The following is a 17,038-nucleotide window of genomic DNA, read 5'->3' on the forward strand; positions in this document are numbered from 1 at the left end:
ACAAGACCTACCTATAATACCCTGGAGAACGACGTAGCGAACGTGATTTTAGACTGGAATTTATTTTTAATTCTAATTCTAATTGAATGAAATCATGAAAACAAGCAAAGCTTTCAAACCCAGCCACACACACAGAATAGAAATTTAAGTGCAATATAATTGTTCAAGATACAAAGTACAAACAAAAAAAATGAACAATGAGAAGCTGATGAACTACCAATATAAATGTTGTATTTGTTTTTACATTAATACACCTGACACATACAACACATACAGTTCAACATGAGTCAACATCATCAAATCATCATAATATCATAATGCCATCTCCATATAGTCTGTGGTGGCTGTGTGACAGCTGTCTGTGTGCTTGTGACTGAACTCTGTCTGTGAGCTTGTAGTTGACAGACCAGCACAGACAGACAGTCTGAGGCAGTCTGTCAGCTGTGTCAGTAATCCAGTTGTTTCTCTTTTGATTTGGTGATTTTCTTTTTTTTTCTGATGAGTTTTTCGGGCAAATTTGGTATTCATGAAAGTTGTCTTCTGCAGTCATGGTTCACAAGAATATGTTCATCAGCTCTAATAAATCATCTTCAGATAATAATCTATAATAATATCATTATAATAATAATATGCTTTTTATGAGAATCAATAAATACAATTTCTGCATTTTTCAAATAATAATTGCTCCATCAGACACAAAACCAGATTGCTCCATCAGATGAAGAAAAAAAGCTCAATTGAGCTTTTTTTTTTGAAGCAACAGCAGAAGAGCAGAAAAATCTCGGCGAGTCTCGCTCATTGTAAGGCGTAAGAAATTCGTCAAGGCGGCATTAACACTAGTAACACGTAAATACGTTGTTAAAACATTAACAGTTATTGTAAGGCATACTTTGAACTTGTGTGCATTGATATTGTGTTTCTTTGTAGACTGAGTTCCTTGTCCTTGTGAACTGACTTCTGCTCCCCTGCGCCCCACCTGCTGAGCACTTCCCCTCTCCCAGGGAGCTATACCGCTTCATTCGCCAGAGGAGCTTCTTTTTTCCTGTTCTGAATCATCAGGCGAGAATCTTTCTGACGTCGATCTTCTTTCAGAAAGAAAAAACGTTGAACTTCCAGACAGGAAATTTGTTTTCAATTTGGAGACAGAGTTCGTCAAGAACATTTTGAGTTTTTTTGATTTTTATTTTGGTTTATTTTGGATCGACCAAGGAACGCGATCGACGGACCGGGTCGATTGGCAGATGTTGTTTGACGTGGTTCTTTCTGCTACTTTGCAAAACCGGATGTTGTTTCACGAATCCTTCCGCTAACAAAACAACATTCTTCCGCTCGCGCCCTCCGTCAAACCTCGCACGGGTCAAACGCTCAAAACGCTCGCGAAGAGTCGTACCATGATCAGTCACTGGGGGGACGGGTGAGCTCAGGGTGAGAGGATCCTCGCTGACCTCTCACTCTCTCGCCTCGCTCGGCTGCGCATCGCGCTCAGCGCAGCGCGCGACCGCCTCTCGGCCCTTTCTCGCGCGCGATCGCCTCCGTTGCGGTGTCCGCTGATTGAAACGCCTCTGATATAGCCGATCGATCAACATCGTCATCGGGATCGGCCGGCCAAATGGATCATCAAATATTTACTGTAACTCGAGTCTGATTTACAGACAATGGTAAGAAGGGCATTGATGATTGGGATCTATGGAGGCTAACATCAAAGTCACTCAGACCCCCGTTTATATCATCCTGCTGAAGTGTGATGTGGTAAATAACGTGAAATGTCACTAAATTACTGTGGTTCACTGGATGTAAAGTATTTTACACTTCTGGAAATGTTTATTACAACAGAGGACAGCGTTTAATTTCCCTCACAGGAAAACCACTATTGACGATTGAAGTTTTGCAGCCCTCTTAATAATCTATTTGTCTCTAAAAGCCTGATACTGCACCAGAAAGGGAGGCACACGTTTAATAATAAATGACACATATTGTCCATCATCCAAGACATTTAAATCAATGAAGTAAATCTCACCTGTCAATGTTTCCTGAACTCATTTATCAGTTTCATGGGCTAAATTTATCATCATAGTATCACAGCAAAACCTTTTAAAAATCTAACATTATCTTGAATCGGCACTCTGGGGTTGTTTGCGAAGGAAATCAATGGTGTCACAGCTTGAGTGTGACTTGCCATCCATCAGTCTGTTGGCTGACTGGAGCAGTGACTGTAGATGATGTGCTGATTGGCCGATTCTTGTTACCTGTAATAGATAGAGCAGAGTTTTTCCTGCAGCTCACCAAATTGTGATTTCCCTCTGGTTTTCTGTAACTGCTAGGAAATAGATAAAAGAAACACACCAGGGTATTTGCATCTGTAGTCTGAGCCCCTGGGTCGTTTGGGATCCAAGAAGATATCCCGTTTTTCATATTGGTTGAAGTGTAGCATGCAGAAACACTGTGCTCTCAAGAGCCAGACTCAATTCTCTCAGGCCTGTTGGTGAAATGCACCGCATGTCTGCGGCAGGAGATGCAATTCCATTGTAACTTTATTTTATTTTTTTGTAAAGAAATTATGGTCAATGCATCTGTCATCAGCCCTGCAAAGTTGATTATTTTGCCCTCCAAGCTGCAGCTAGTGGCCTTCAACGTGTTTCACGTTACATGTCAGCGGAGCATTTACAGAGTATTTACATGATTACTTCCTGGAAGGAGGGTCTAGTGGGGGGTGCAAGTGTAGATGACTAGATTACTGTATTTACTTGAGCCCGTGGCCCCCTGCCTGTAGATCAGCTAAAGTGATGCCTTTGAAGAGAAAGATACCAAGAGGTTTGAGAACCTTTTTTCAGCCATGTTTGGTTACTGCTCCTGCAGAACAGTGGATGCTAGCCTGTGAATTATCCATATCCTGTTGATTTAAGTTTACAGGGCGTTCTTCCTATGAGCTCCTACTTCCTGTGACAGGCCTACTTTTTTATGATTAGTGTGCAGTAGTCCAGTTAGTAGTGAGGTCGCAGTTCCCTTGACTTTTGTGATACTTCGGCTTTAAGTAAATTCTAATTCTTACAACAGACTGGTACTGTCTTTTGCCGCATTTCCACTCGACTTTGAATTTAACTCGCCCTTTTTTTATCTACGACTTTAATAATATGTGATAATATGTTAACGTTATTTCTAGCTTGTTTCCGCTGCCCCCAAGTGGCCAAATATGTCAACATACATATATTATATACATATACAAGTGTAAATGTTTTAACACTGGCAAATATTCATGTTGCTCCATGAGACGAGAATGTTTTATCAGCAATGTAAGTCCTCATTCCTAAATTAATCAGCAGTCTATTAAACACTTATACTCAGGTGTGTCTTGACTAGGGTTGGGTACCGAAAACCGGTGCCAACCGGACCGAAACACAACGCACATTTCGGTGCTTCCTTTCGGTGCCTGAGCCGATTGAAATTGAAAAAAACATTTATTTTGAACTTCTCTGGTGACTCCGCCCTGTCAGCAGGTTACGATAGCCTATCATTTAACTTTGAAAGCGGAGGCATGCGCCGTGTGTGTCTGCGTGAGCCCGGAGCAAATCAGCGGTCACGGAGCAATTTTCTCCGTCACCGGTCTCCCTGAAAACGTGGAGACCGATGATGACAAGAGCAGCCTGAACTCAGATTAGTACCGTGACGTTGATTACAAGTCTTGCATTCATAAAAGTAGGCCAACAAATAATAAATTTGCCATTATAACCATGTTTAAGCTACGAGCGTGACATTCTGATATCTGTTGTCAGTGCGGCCATGATAACGGCTTTTACAACGAATATGGCCGAAGAGGTTTTTAATGTCCTCATTGTGCTTCTTTTTTATTAAAGTATCGGTTCAGGCACCGTTTAGGCACAGGTATCGTTTTAAAAGTACCGGTTTAGCACCGGAAAAAACACAAACGATACCCATCCCTAGTCTTGACACAAGTTTATGGGAGATGAATAAAACATTCACACACATTCGTGTTGCTTTCAATTCACAACCATGTTTTGGGTTATTAAAATTGTTATAAGAATATGTTTTTTTACTTGCAGCGTAGCTCAAAGGATGGCAGGGTCAGATGATCCGTCTGCTTGTCACTTTGGTCCTCAGTGAAATATCTCAACAAACAAGTTTTATTGTTTCCTCCGTCCTAATGCTAGATTCTGATCAACCAAAGTTGTAATTTGAGATTATGCTAATATCATAATGCAGTGCCTCCCACATACCAAGTTATACATCATTTGCCCGACTAAGGAACTGTCTCTCCACATTTCATCCATCTAACGTTTTCTTTTTCTTTTGGCACCAAGCCATTGGTCAGCTGTGGTCTGGTATTTTTCCATATTTATTACAGAATGAGTCACTTAAGCCAAATAAAAGTTGGCTCACGAGTGTAAGACACACCCACAATAAATGGTCTAGGTCCTAGCTCACAAATGTCCAGTTTTACTGTTTTGTTTCCTTCTCTAATCTGATTTAATATGCCACTCAGCTGAGCCGGTGTTGAGCAAACGTGACATCTGTGTTGGTCTAGCCAGAGTTGTCACACTGGACAGGAAGAAGACGCATGCAAAGCTTTTCCAAGTTTGGCTCAAGATCTTTCCCTCTTATTTAGTCTTTCTTTTTTATACTCTATCTCTGCCCTCTTTCTTTCTAATTCTCACAGTCCAGCTAATTTGGTCCCCACCATGTTTGGCTGTAAACTACAGTTCACACACAGGATATGATCTAAACTTTGTCTCTTCCTGCTCGTGGGGAGCGAGGCTTCTGAGTCACTTTCATACAATCACAAAGCTGTGAAGCAGAGAGAAAGAGTTCCTCTGACCAGTAGTCAACAATGTTAGATTTATAGACAGGAGGCCCATTGGGGTTGGGTCTGCCTACAGCAAGAGAGTATCTTCCATTGCCAAGCTTAAAACAATTCCCATCCATTTCTTTCTTTTTTTATATATGCATGTGTTAATCATCCAGTAGACAGCCTGACCTTTCTGTCGTGGGCTTCTCAAGCGGATAAGTAAACCAATTCCTGAAAAAGAGCATTGTTTTATATTACTTCACGGCTAGATTTGTGTTTTGATTTATCATTCCGGTTCCGACCTTTGGCAGATCTCTGTGAAAGAAGTGGAGGTGTTCATGGTTATCTCACCAATGTGCGAAACATCTCCGTTTCCAGACAAGATTGTGCAGACAGACGAGGCATGTAGCCTTGGGCTTTTGCCAGTTATACACACACACACACACACACACACACACACAAATCTTGAGAAATCCACAAGGCGTCTATTTCCTTCCTTTGTGTGGGTGTACATGTTTCTTACATGCCAATTAGTGTGTGTGTGTGTGTGTGTGTGTGTGTGTGCATATTAGAGAAGGAGTTGAAGCTGCCTATGTGTGGAGGGAGGTTTTGTCCCCCTGTTGTGTAATTCACGCGGTCGGGTTCATGGAGTTTAAGTGTTGCAGGAATCTTGGGATGGGGACTTGTTTAATCCTAACCCCATTCTGTCTGAGCTGCTCCCAGGTGCCCGGGAGAATAGGCTTTGGGAGAAGATGTAAGTGGAAGAAGGGAAGAGAGACGCCACCGCTGAGGGGATACATATCAGATTGTGGGGTGGAAAGCTGAATAATTTCTGTTTTTACATGCTGCAATTAAAATGAAGCTGTAAGTCAGGTCTGGGTGTAGTGATTTAGAACGTGAACTTTTTGTATTGTTGCACCAAAATAGTTGCGTAGGAGAATATAATATAATAACAACCTGGTGGACTCCCACACACTTTATTTTAATTTCCCCCCAAGAGTGTTCTGCTTAGTAACGCCATGAGGGCGTTCTGTCTCAAAGGTTGTATTTTTACCAAACTATAATCTTGTCCTAAATAAGTGGGTTTGTTGACTAAACCTGAGGAGATTTTTGTCAGGAAACGTCCCCCACGTACTCTCAATTTCTGAACCCAGTGTAGGAAGAAAGCACGGTGGAAATCAGCACGCTAGCCAGTTAAATAGTCGGAGGCGTAATGAGTAAAACTTAACAACTTCATCCTAATGATAGCTTGGCAATATTTTACACCTGATGTTTAGCAGGTATAGTGCTCATGTGTTCACCATCGTAGCTTAGCATGTTAGCATGCAAACATAATGGAATAAGTTTAAGCTATCTTCCAGTTTTTCTATTTGCAGTGGTGTCTTTGAACGTATCAAACATTTTCAGAGGGTCATTCCATCACTTTATTACTTATTGATCTGAGAGAGCTGCAGGTTAGGATTTCAATTGGGCTTTTCATTTAGCTGAATGCCACTATTGATGGAGGCTGACCCACACACAACCGGTCAATACATGATCCAGTCATGCCTGGGACCTTGAGGACATTTCTAGATATTTTATTGAACCAGCGATTGCCAAGTTTAGAAGAACTGCTATATGATATTATCACATTCACATCCTGCTTGCTTTGGCGCAGAGCCACCCGCTGGTGCTCAGAAAATCGGGCGAGGAAGTCTCGGCAAGCCAAATCCCGGTCCTTGTTGCAGTCTGTCCTCTCGCTCTCTACCATTAAGCTCACAATGTGTGGACAGCTCATCGAGGACACTGCTCTATTAACATCTGATAATAGAGGCACATAGTCCACGTGCAGCATATTCCTCCTGCAGTACCATTTATTCTAATTTTCTGCTGCGGCAGATTTCATCTTGATTTAGTCCCTTCCAGGTTTTCCTGTAAACACCATAAATCACGATGAGCCTCGCCACTTCTGTCAATTTTGCATGTCTCTACTGACTCAATAAAGCAAGCGCTGGACTGCTGCTCAATTCTAATTAAAGCATCATCCTTCAATATGTAACACCTAATTATTAATGTTTAGCTTAGCTTATTTTTTTCTATCATGCAGCTTTTCGGAAAATAGTCACGCTCTGATATTTTACATTGCTTAAGAAATCATTTCTATTTTAGTGGTTACGCAGCTTCTGAACACAGATTGCATTGTACACTTTCCCCCTCAGATTAATTTATTTCAGTAATTGTTGAGGCCTGAGAACAAATCTGCAGTAATTCATACTTAAAAGAAAAAATTGTGTTGGAAGAATATATGTTGCCTGGTCTCCTATCCTGTTAATCAGCTCAAGACCTTTCAAGATTTGTCTTGGCCTTCATGGGGGCCTTTGGGTGATTTTGGAAGTGACACACAACGGCAGGTCAGAGGACTTCTGTAAACACAGTCTTGTGCTGGACTGATGCTGGAGCCCGATAGCGACTCAGATGGCTCATCAGTGAGGAAAGTAACGTCTCTCTCCCTCTCTTTCTCTGGCTGTGTGTTTGGCAGCAGTCGCCCTCAAAGCTTATCTCTATGAATGGATTTGTGTTGGTGCACTCGGAGATCTCAGTGTGATGTTGTAATCTGATTGACCACAACCCCAGAGGTGGACTAGTCAAAGAGCCAAGTGTGTGTTCCTGTCTGTATGCATATAGGTGTGTGAGCTGTCCATCTGCCTCGGCTCTATGTATTTTCAACTGAGCTTGTCAAGGAAATAACAGCTCCATGAAAGTTTTGGTAAAGGTGTGTTTTTGAATCTGCAGCTGTAAATCTTACACATGCAAAAGTCAACATGTTGGACAATCCATTCAATCTTAAGATGAAGCACAGAGAGGTGATATACAGAAAATACACACGCATACATCCCCGTATGGGCATCGGACTGAGGACCGAGTAAATTCACATTGGAAGTGAGGACCCCCCTTTATGCTAAAATAAATGAATGTTGCATTTGAGCACAAAGAAGCTAACTGACTCCACCCCCCCCCCCCCCCCACACACACACACAGACCTAGCATCAGAGAGCCGATGCAGTGCAAGAGATGCGTTGTCATATCTGTGTGTTATGTTGCTGTGAAAACTCTTTGGGTTTGTTGACTTTGAATGTGACGCAAATGTTCACCACGTCTTGTTTTTAATACTACTATCGATGTAAGAGTGTTATTGCACTCCATTTTAACCTCGAGCAGCGGGTTCTCTGACTCCAGATATTCGTAGCTGTTATGGACTTCATCTTAAGGAATGTTCTCTTGCCTTTGTCGGCGCATGGAGTCATTCAACTCTAAGATAAGCATCAATGGGTTACGCAATACATATTTGGCTTGCATTTTTTCATTTCACAAGCCACATGTAGCATGCATCTTGTTGCATGCTACATGTGGCTTGTGAAATGTATTTAGTGTATCACTTACATTGTGGTAATCGGTGTATGACTGTGAGGAAGTGATGCACTGATGGCTGTCGACGGTCACCATAGTCACCACGTTCTGTCAGTGCTCCTGCTTTCTCTCTCATGAACTCTGAACATGATTGTGTCATTGTAGCTCTGAAAAGATAAATACATGTAATTATGTATCAGAAAATATGTAAGAAAACAGTGTTGAGGTGGGCATTGTGAATGAATTAGTTCACTCTCAGGGCACAACCTAATGACGCTCGGTATAAATCTTGGTACAGCTGTTACATTTTTATGACTGTCGGCTATCTTTTCCCATTAAAGGGTCCCACAAATATTGACCCATAGATGGACTACAGCTCCCACACACGGTTTATAAAGTCCATATAAAGTCTCACCTAACAGTTAGACTTTATATCAATAAATCATGGTGTGCATTCGGCAGCTTTTATGGCTTGCTGTGTTTTTCCTAGAGCCTGGTGCTCTGCATCCGATTGCATTACAGGAAGGTTCTTCTATTATTCAGCAGGTTACTTGATCGGATTCCACATTCAGACCTTGTATTATTTATTTATGACTTTTGAGATATGTTATTTGAAATACTCCCCCACACTGCTTTCCAGAAATTGGAAGGTGTAAATTGAAAACTAAATTACCCACAGGATTCCATATCTGATCCGTTTTTTCTTCTCTATTCGGACTTCCGAGCACAGACTCTTTCGGCTGTGCCATTCTTTGGCTGTCATGGCAATCCTCGAGCATGACAACTCATTTTCCAGGATGTCAGAGCAAATGATGACTGCAGCCTGTTTTCATCGAGCTCCAGATGGAAACGGGGTGTTTAAGGGGAGGGCTGTATTAGATGTGTCTATTCTTTGTCATTTTACAGCTTAGAAAAAGAGGCAAACGGGGAAAGAGAACCCACCACCCACACCCCCCACACCTCCCTTTTGCTCAGCTAGACAAGAAGGTTGCCAGAGCAACCACTCGGCATGCTCCCTGCCACTGTACCTCCAACATGTCAAAGTTGCAAGAGCAGAGAAAAAGAAAACTTTATTTTTTGTGGTTATGGGAAATGTCTTTTGGGATTTTCAATAATGTAATTAAACCAAGTTTTCACCTTGCATTTGAAGGTAACACTGTACTTATGAGGTTTCCACATAAAAATACTGCCTCTGGTTTCTTTGGCAGCGCAGCATTCCTAGGTAGAAAAATTATGTTCCTACTCCCCTTTTTTTCCCCACCTTCTCTACCTCCTTAGTCCTTACAGGCCTCCTGTTGGTAATAGCAGGGGTTCTGTATTCGATGGCACCAACCTGAAATCTCTACTACAGCTTATGCACAGTTTGTATTAGCAATACAAAAAAGAATAGAGATAGATTGAAATAGTACAAAATAACTAAATTAAAATCCAGTGACATATAATGTAACACTCCCCGGGATAAAACATGAGACAGAAAGAGGCTTTAGGATCCTTTTTGGTTTCGATCGAGGTTTCCTGGGATAAAACGTGACGTGCACTCGGAGATGGTGTCTGCTCGATTTGGAAGACTAATTAGCCCCCCCAAAAGGAACTAATGTGACTGTCTGCATATCCGCCCTCGGGCACCTTCTTAGACTTTGTCCCATCTTCACGATTCCTTTGCTGATGAGGGTGCAATGTTCTGCATTTCCAGCAAAGCCTAATGGCTTCAGGAGGTTTGAAGGGAGGATATATTTGCTGTTTCACAATGCTCTAGTGTATCCTTACGACTTCACCTCCTCCTTTGAGGAAGTTGTTCTTTAATCTTAACTGCTCTCTCATTTTCTTGCTCCATACCATTTCTGCTCAAGACAGGAACTTACCGCCCTTCTCCAGCTTCTTTTCAGCCACGCTGTGTTGTTAATTATCTAACATGCTCGCTGTCCTTCTTGCTCTCTGTTCAAATAAAGGCGGTGTTCAGCATCCCAGCGTCCTCGGCTGGCTGCTGCTCGGTGAGCCCCCGGAGGTGAAGGGCTGACACCCACAACTCAACACCGCCTGGAGCCGGGGACTGTGGACTCACTGGGCTCATCTCTCACCTCCAGCTTCAAGCTTCCCACTGAGGACAATGTGACTACGGGACTCCTGTCAGAAGCATGTGACCTGCCACGCGAATTATGGATCTGATAATCGGTATACATTGAATCAACACTCATCCAGGTAATTGAACACACTGTGGCCTTCATACATAGCAGGTTTCATTTGAACCTCTGATCGCATGACATATATTGCTTCTGTCCATCCGGAGAGAGGGATCCTCCTCTGTTGCTCTCCGGAAAGTTTCTTCCCTTTTTCCCCCGTGAAAGTTTTTTTTATATTTCTTGGGAGTTTTGAGGCAAATTTGTAATTTGTGATCTCGGGCTATACAAAATAAACTGAATTTAATTTAATCTGCACAGGGCTTTTTATTTTCTTTGTAAAGCTTAATGCTTTTCTTTTTATCACAAGTTCCCATAATTTTTGTGGACATTCTGTCACTTCCTCAATCTGGAGATTTAAGAGCTCGTTGCCTGTGTCAGCTGGTCATGAGGATCGAGAAACGGGAAGTTGGACAATAGTTTGAAACGGTAGTGAGAAAGGAGGACTACGCAGTAGTGGGCAGGAGTTTAACCCATGCATACGTGAACATAACATGGTATGGTTTGTATTCATACTGTTAAATACACAACCTGTTGGTACACCACATTCTCAGTGGCAATAAGAGATTGTATAACACTGTAAGCCTCTTTGATTTTTCTTGTATTTAACAATCCCCTTCATACATATGCAAATCAAATATGTTGGTCCCCGCCAAGCTGTTGAATGACCATGAATATATCAAGAAATAAGGAACATACAGCCGATAGGAGAATGGAAAACAAAGCCTGAAGAATAAGACGGAAGGAATGAGAAAAGAGAGGAGACTGTGTTTGTGTTAAAGTGTGTGCCTAAGTCATTGTCTGTCCACATCTGTCTGCGTGTGTACGTATCTTATCCAGGGTTTTTGTCAGGAGTGTGTGGCCGTCTTGTTCCCATTTCCGCACCGGAGCAAAGCGGTGCAGGAAGGCTGGCTGGTTGGCTGGCTGCACAGGAAAGGAAACGGTTTCTATCAAACAGCAGATGGAGGACAGCATGTGCTTACACTGCAGAAACACACACACACACACACACACACACGCACACACATGCACACACATGCAATATACACACAGGCACGCATAAACTATGTGCAAGTAGCTTTTATCAAGAGTGTGACCTAGATCACACATTCTAATTGTTAGCTGAGGCGAATCTTATAGAGTTGTAGTGGAATGAGGAACATCGAGGACACTTTTTAAATGTTTTCATTATAGCAAAGGATTTCTATTCTTCCTGGTAGGTTGTTTTGCCCTCTAAAATGTTCTCAAAGCTTCTCCCCCCCCCCCCTCGCATCCATTGTATTTACTCTTTACACAGTGCTGCAGTCCCCTGTAGCTCTTCAACCTTCATTTTTGTATACACCTCTGAAAGATAGGGCTCACAGCTTCCCTTGTGTCGGAGTGTCGGCCGGGTTTCGTTGACCCAACTGCAAAAAACTGATAATGCGAGGTATAAAAAGGTATTTCGGATACTGCATTAACTTTTTCAGGAAACTCTTTCTGTCAGCTCCTTGGGGCAAACAAATTTGATCCATTTCAGTTTAGTTCTATGGTGTAGTTTATTTTTCTGGTCTCTGATCAGCAGAGCTGAGCTTTTGACCCTCGTGGCCCCACAGGTCAAAAATATTTGTCTGAAGAGTTAATGATAACCAACATCTCCTCTCCTCCTACTCTTCATTCCTCCCTCTATCTAACCTCCAAGCGGTGTGTATGAGTATGATTTCAGATCGCCTGCCATGCCTCCTTCAGGAGTAGTTAGTGGTGGGTCTAGCCTTTCCCTGCAGGCCGGCCCGTCTCGCAGGGCTTTTGTCAGCAAACTGGATGTTGCACTTCCTTTTTCTCAAGAGGGCAGCGAGTTCTCCGAGAGGCATTCGACACAGTCATTTGCTCTCCATATGGTGTGTGTCTTTTCTCATTCGTGTGACAAGGCTGCTTAGGAGGAAGGACAATGCTGCTCACTATGGTGTCCAAGGCCCCAGTGAATGACTCATATTCATATAGAACAGGCCAAACAACAGGGTTAAACAATCTTAATCAACAAAGTATTGCCGGGTCCGGGATCCTGCGAAGGAGGATTATGAAAAATGTGTTTAGGTTTGAGTTTGTGTACTTAATTACTGTGCTATCACTTCTAGTTCCTCCTATGGGAGGCAGGCTGCTGTGGACGATGAAAACTATGATTTTTCCCACTTGTTTGCCAGGCCTGTTGTCGTTGGGTTTGTGATAAGGGAGTGTTGAATGGGCGTGTTCCTATTCTGGGAGATGAAGTGTGATACTGCGGTTTTGCTATGGAAACCGGAGCTGTTTGACAGTAAAAACCTGCTTCCTGTGCAGACAGCCTGGGGACGTGTGAGAGACCAGTCCTCACATCCCCTTTGAAAGAGTCACAGGAGGGTTTTATAGCCTGCGCCTGCACCGAGCAGACAGGTCTGCTCTATCTCTGCAGAGCAGCAGCGTGGGCCGTTCACTTATCCCCGCCGGTCCCGCGTCTCCGCTCCTCCTCTGTTCCTCCCCTCAGAATCAAGTGGCTTTTTGTTCTCCCGCAGCAGTGCTTATCACTTGTTTCTCCGCCGCCGCCCTCCCCGTCGTTCTCTCCGGGAACGGAAGGATATTTTGTGGGCTGGATCTTGTCTGACAGGCACAGATCCCGAATGACTGTGGTTATCTCTAAAATGGGGGTTCAATGCAAGATCCCCCCCTCTCTCTCTACGTCTCACCCCAGGGAGACGGTAAGAGGGGGCCAGATCTGTTTAGCCCCAGTATCTGCGTCAGCACTGGTGTTACATACATTTCATGGCAGCAGAAACGCTGTGTGGATTGTCATCCATACAGGCAATGACGCTTCAAATAATTCACATTCATTTGAGTGAAGTTTCTTTATCCCGCAGGATTTGTCAATATCCTTGAGTGAGATGCCAGAAAGAATGAGCCATACACTCTCAGGGGAGGCAGTGCGGTTGGTCTTAATACGCTCTAAAACCAGGGTCCCAGACGTCATCTGAGTCAGCGGTTATGATTCTACGTACAACCACATTCTAATCCGTTTAATCCTTTTTATTGACCATTACAACTTTCTCAAAAGGACCTCTGATGGATTTATGGTGAGTTAAACGAGTTGATTTACGCGTTATGTGACCACCTGTCATCATCTTGTTTATTGTTTCAGATTTATTCTGATGTGTAAGCTTAATATCAGGAAGAATGTGGTTGCTGAATGGCTTATTTGTCTGCATTGAAGGAACCACACAGACTAATCAAACTCACATCCATAAAATGGCCTGATAAAAACGTGGTACTTTCGAAATGAGATGACTGCATCTGTGCCTCATTTACATGTTTGTTACAATGACTATAATGGCTGTTGGTGATGGTCTCTATCATTGACCAGGACAAAGAGAATGACGTTTTAACAGTATTCTGGTCTCTTGATACACAGTCACGGTATGAAGATTGCCGGTTATAGTGCCGTGTACATTTCCTCACCTATGATATTGAAACAAACGGACACACGTGAGTGTTTGAGTGAGCTTCAGGTCCATACAGGAGAGTCTGCCTGCAGAGTCACGTTTCTACAGTTTATGTTACTTGTCGATAATCACAGTTTATTATTTTCAATACTCACAGTTGATGTTATTTTTCATTTCATAGTACATTTAACACTCTATGGCCCGTGTGTGTGCATGCTTGAGAAGAAGATGCGAATGCGGGGAGGATATTTTGTGTCTCCAAATTGCGCCGAATTTTTGTTTATTGACTGGTTCGAAAAGGACCGTCTTCTTCTCCTTCTTCTCCTCCTTCTCCACATGTCTCTCTCACTAATACCTGCTCACAGCACAGTGCCGGTAATCACAGAGCGCTGGGTGATAATGAGAAGTGTCACAGCGGTGGTTTCGTCATTTCCAGCCCAGCTGCCGCGCATTACTCCAGCTATCGGCGACTCTGGTTCCAGGCCATAATTGCTCTGCCTCTGAATAATCGACAGGTGGGAGGAGGTAAATCCCAGAGGTGTCAAGGTGGCAGAAAGATGAATGCCTCGGTGTTCAATCCCGTCAGGTATGGAGGTGTGAGGGACCTGGAGGACATGATGAGACCCTCAAAGGGGAGGGGGTTGTCCCCACACACAAATGATGAACCACCAGTAGAATGGTTTCTGGCACGGTGGTCCTCAAACAGGCCTTGTTGGCACATGGGTTTCCCAGGGATCCCGAGCTGAAGTGGTTGTGGATTTGGTTGTATGCGGGTGTGTGGATTTCATGCCAAGAAGCTCGGCAGTTTAGCTGTGAATGCTAACTGTGAGCCAATTTGGGAAAGAAATGTATGCTTATGCAGACGTGTAAATATGTGGATCTGAAGTGATGTAAAACCCTTCTGGCTTCTTTACCGTGACTGTGTGCTGACTGTGTGCGTGTCAGAAAGACTTTTTTTTTTTTCTCTCTCTCTCTCTCTCTCTCTTGCTCTTGCTCATATATGCACACGCGTGAACACACAGACAGAATGATAATCAAACGAGTCGACCAAGTCCCAGCTCAGATGTAGTGCTTGCGAGTGCAGAGTAAATATTTACGACCAATTAGGTTATTGGTTTCCACGCCTCACCAGAATGTGACAGTAGCTTTTAAATGCTTTAAATGCCGAAGGCCTTGACTTGTACACTAAATGAGAACTGCTCTCAATTGTTGTGGCTGGAATGTTTTTAAGAGGATTATCAATAATCGCTTCTCATCCAGCAGCGTGTTATTTTTAACTAATATGCAGCAGCTACAAGCTGTTATTTACAGTGAGGACGTCTCTAATGGCAGTGCTTTCAGTGGCCGCGCCGCCATATACCAACAGGATGTTATGGCCTGAACCTGCCACCAACCACAGCTTTTTTATTTTATTTATTTCCCTAGCAGTGGTGAACATTTTTTTTCTTCTTCTCTCGGTTCTTTTATTCAGTTTTTCTCCCGCATGCAAAAATAGTTGCCATTTTAACACACATATGCATTTTCTCCCACGTTCAGCTAAGATCTCTGTGGCGAGATGCCCCGTTTGTTCCCAAAGAGGTGGCGGGCTGACGCTGCAGAGCGGAGCCAGCGGGTCTCAAAGGTCATTACCACAGCTACGGCATCTGGGCGCCCTGGAAGGAGGCAGGAATTGATTAATGACAATGCTAGGAGGAGCGGAGGAGGGGAGGAGTCCAGTGCTGCAGAGTTGTTACTGTATAATGCTGCTTTGACTGGTGCTACACTGCAGAGTGTGACTGTACTACTTCTGATAATAATTATATTCTTGTATATGCGAAAAAAAGTTATTTTATTTTTAAACTTACTCATATTCAATTGACATCATCCATTACAATAGTTAGTCTAATGTATTTTGTCTTTAATCTCCATTAAAGGCACCAACGGGTTCAAATAAACTTTCAAGTTGCTTAATCTTTCAACCTATTTTCCACCTTTTTGTGACTAAGAGGGATATTTTTTTAATTGGACCAGTAATGAGCGAGAGCGATGCAGACTGATGCCACCAAACAGTTAAAAATGGCACTCGGGGGAACTCCTCACTATCAATTTACATCCACTTAAGTGCTTGTTTTTGTAAGATTGTTATCATAAGTCTCTGACAACATTATGGAAAGGAACCGACAAAGAAATGTTTTTTTCTTTTCCTGTTTGTTTCTGTGTCATGTGACTTGTTACTGGAAGAGGGAAGTTTGAGAGCTGGAGAGAGAGGTTGTTGACACTTAGTTGTGTCGGAGGACGGACTTTGTTGGTCTCGATAACAAAGACACTGGATCAAGCGAGAGCTCGAGAAAACTTTTAATTTGGGAAAATAAGAGGTTGAGAAATACCAAAGTTAACTAGCTAACCCATACATGCTTAATCGTCTCTTAAAGTGTACTCTTTACAAATGAATAGTTTGTCACAGTCTGAATTGAGATGATTGATGTAATCTACAGGAAAGAGTAACCCTGATCACCTCTTCCGACTAGGCTACGTGGTTTTGGAAACAGTCGCACATCTGTGAGAGCAGATGAACACCCCAGCTCCATGTCCTCAGCTCAGACTGTGAATGTAGTGCACGGGGCTTTAAATAGCTAACCCGGCCGAGGTCTACACACTGCAGCTCCCCAAAGGCCGAGAGCAGCGAGACAAGAGAGCAGCGCGCTGATATGTGGACGGCCAACTGAAATAGAAAGCAACAACTTGTAAAGTTCCTGCAGTCTTCTGGTTTTGTATGTCTTCAGTAAAGTTAGGGGACTCATGGGAGATGCATTTAAGAAATATACATTTCAGAAATGGATGCAGCAGAGGCTGGAGGTATCCTGATTTTTAACCCGTAAAATGGGTCATGATGCAAAAAGCATTGCAATCTTCTCCTCCCATAATGCAACTTGATACCTTTTTGATCATGGTTTTGCAAGTTTATTGAAAGCTTTGTACTTTTGTTATTGTGCAAACGCGTTAATGTGTCTGTAGCACTGTGCAACACATTGTGAAAACACACATGCTGTACAACACACACACACGATCACCCTCTCCCTAACACGTCTCCCACGTTGTCTACACCTTTCTGCCATGGAAACCAAACATGACAGATCTAATTTGACACCTGTTTCTGTAGTTGGAGAAACAAACATATTTTAGCACCCAACCACAATATTCAATTCAATTCATTTCAGTTTATTTGTACAGCCCAATTTCACAAATTA

The 17,038-nt window shown here is 42.9% G+C and overlaps 1 protein-coding gene across 5 annotated transcripts in view; it reads left to right on the forward strand.

Annotated features, from left to right (window-relative positions):
• ptprea (protein tyrosine phosphatase receptor type Ea) overlaps positions 1-17,038 on the forward strand; it is a 54,574-nt gene that overhangs the window by 17,232 nt on the left and 20,304 nt on the right. For all 5 annotated transcript variants that reach the window (XM_056430693.1, XM_056430689.1, XM_056430694.1 and 2 more), the window contains one exon: positions 10,138-10,387. The gene's annotated coding sequence lies outside the window, so the exon portion shown is untranslated. The remainder of the gene's footprint in view (positions 1-10,137; positions 10,388-17,038) is intronic.

This window comes from Pseudoliparis swirei, chromosome 13 (genome assembly GCF_029220125.1).
Source record: "Pseudoliparis swirei isolate HS2019 ecotype Mariana Trench chromosome 13, NWPU_hadal_v1, whole genome shotgun sequence".
NCBI lineage: Eukaryota > Metazoa > Chordata > Actinopteri > Perciformes > Liparidae > Pseudoliparis > Pseudoliparis swirei.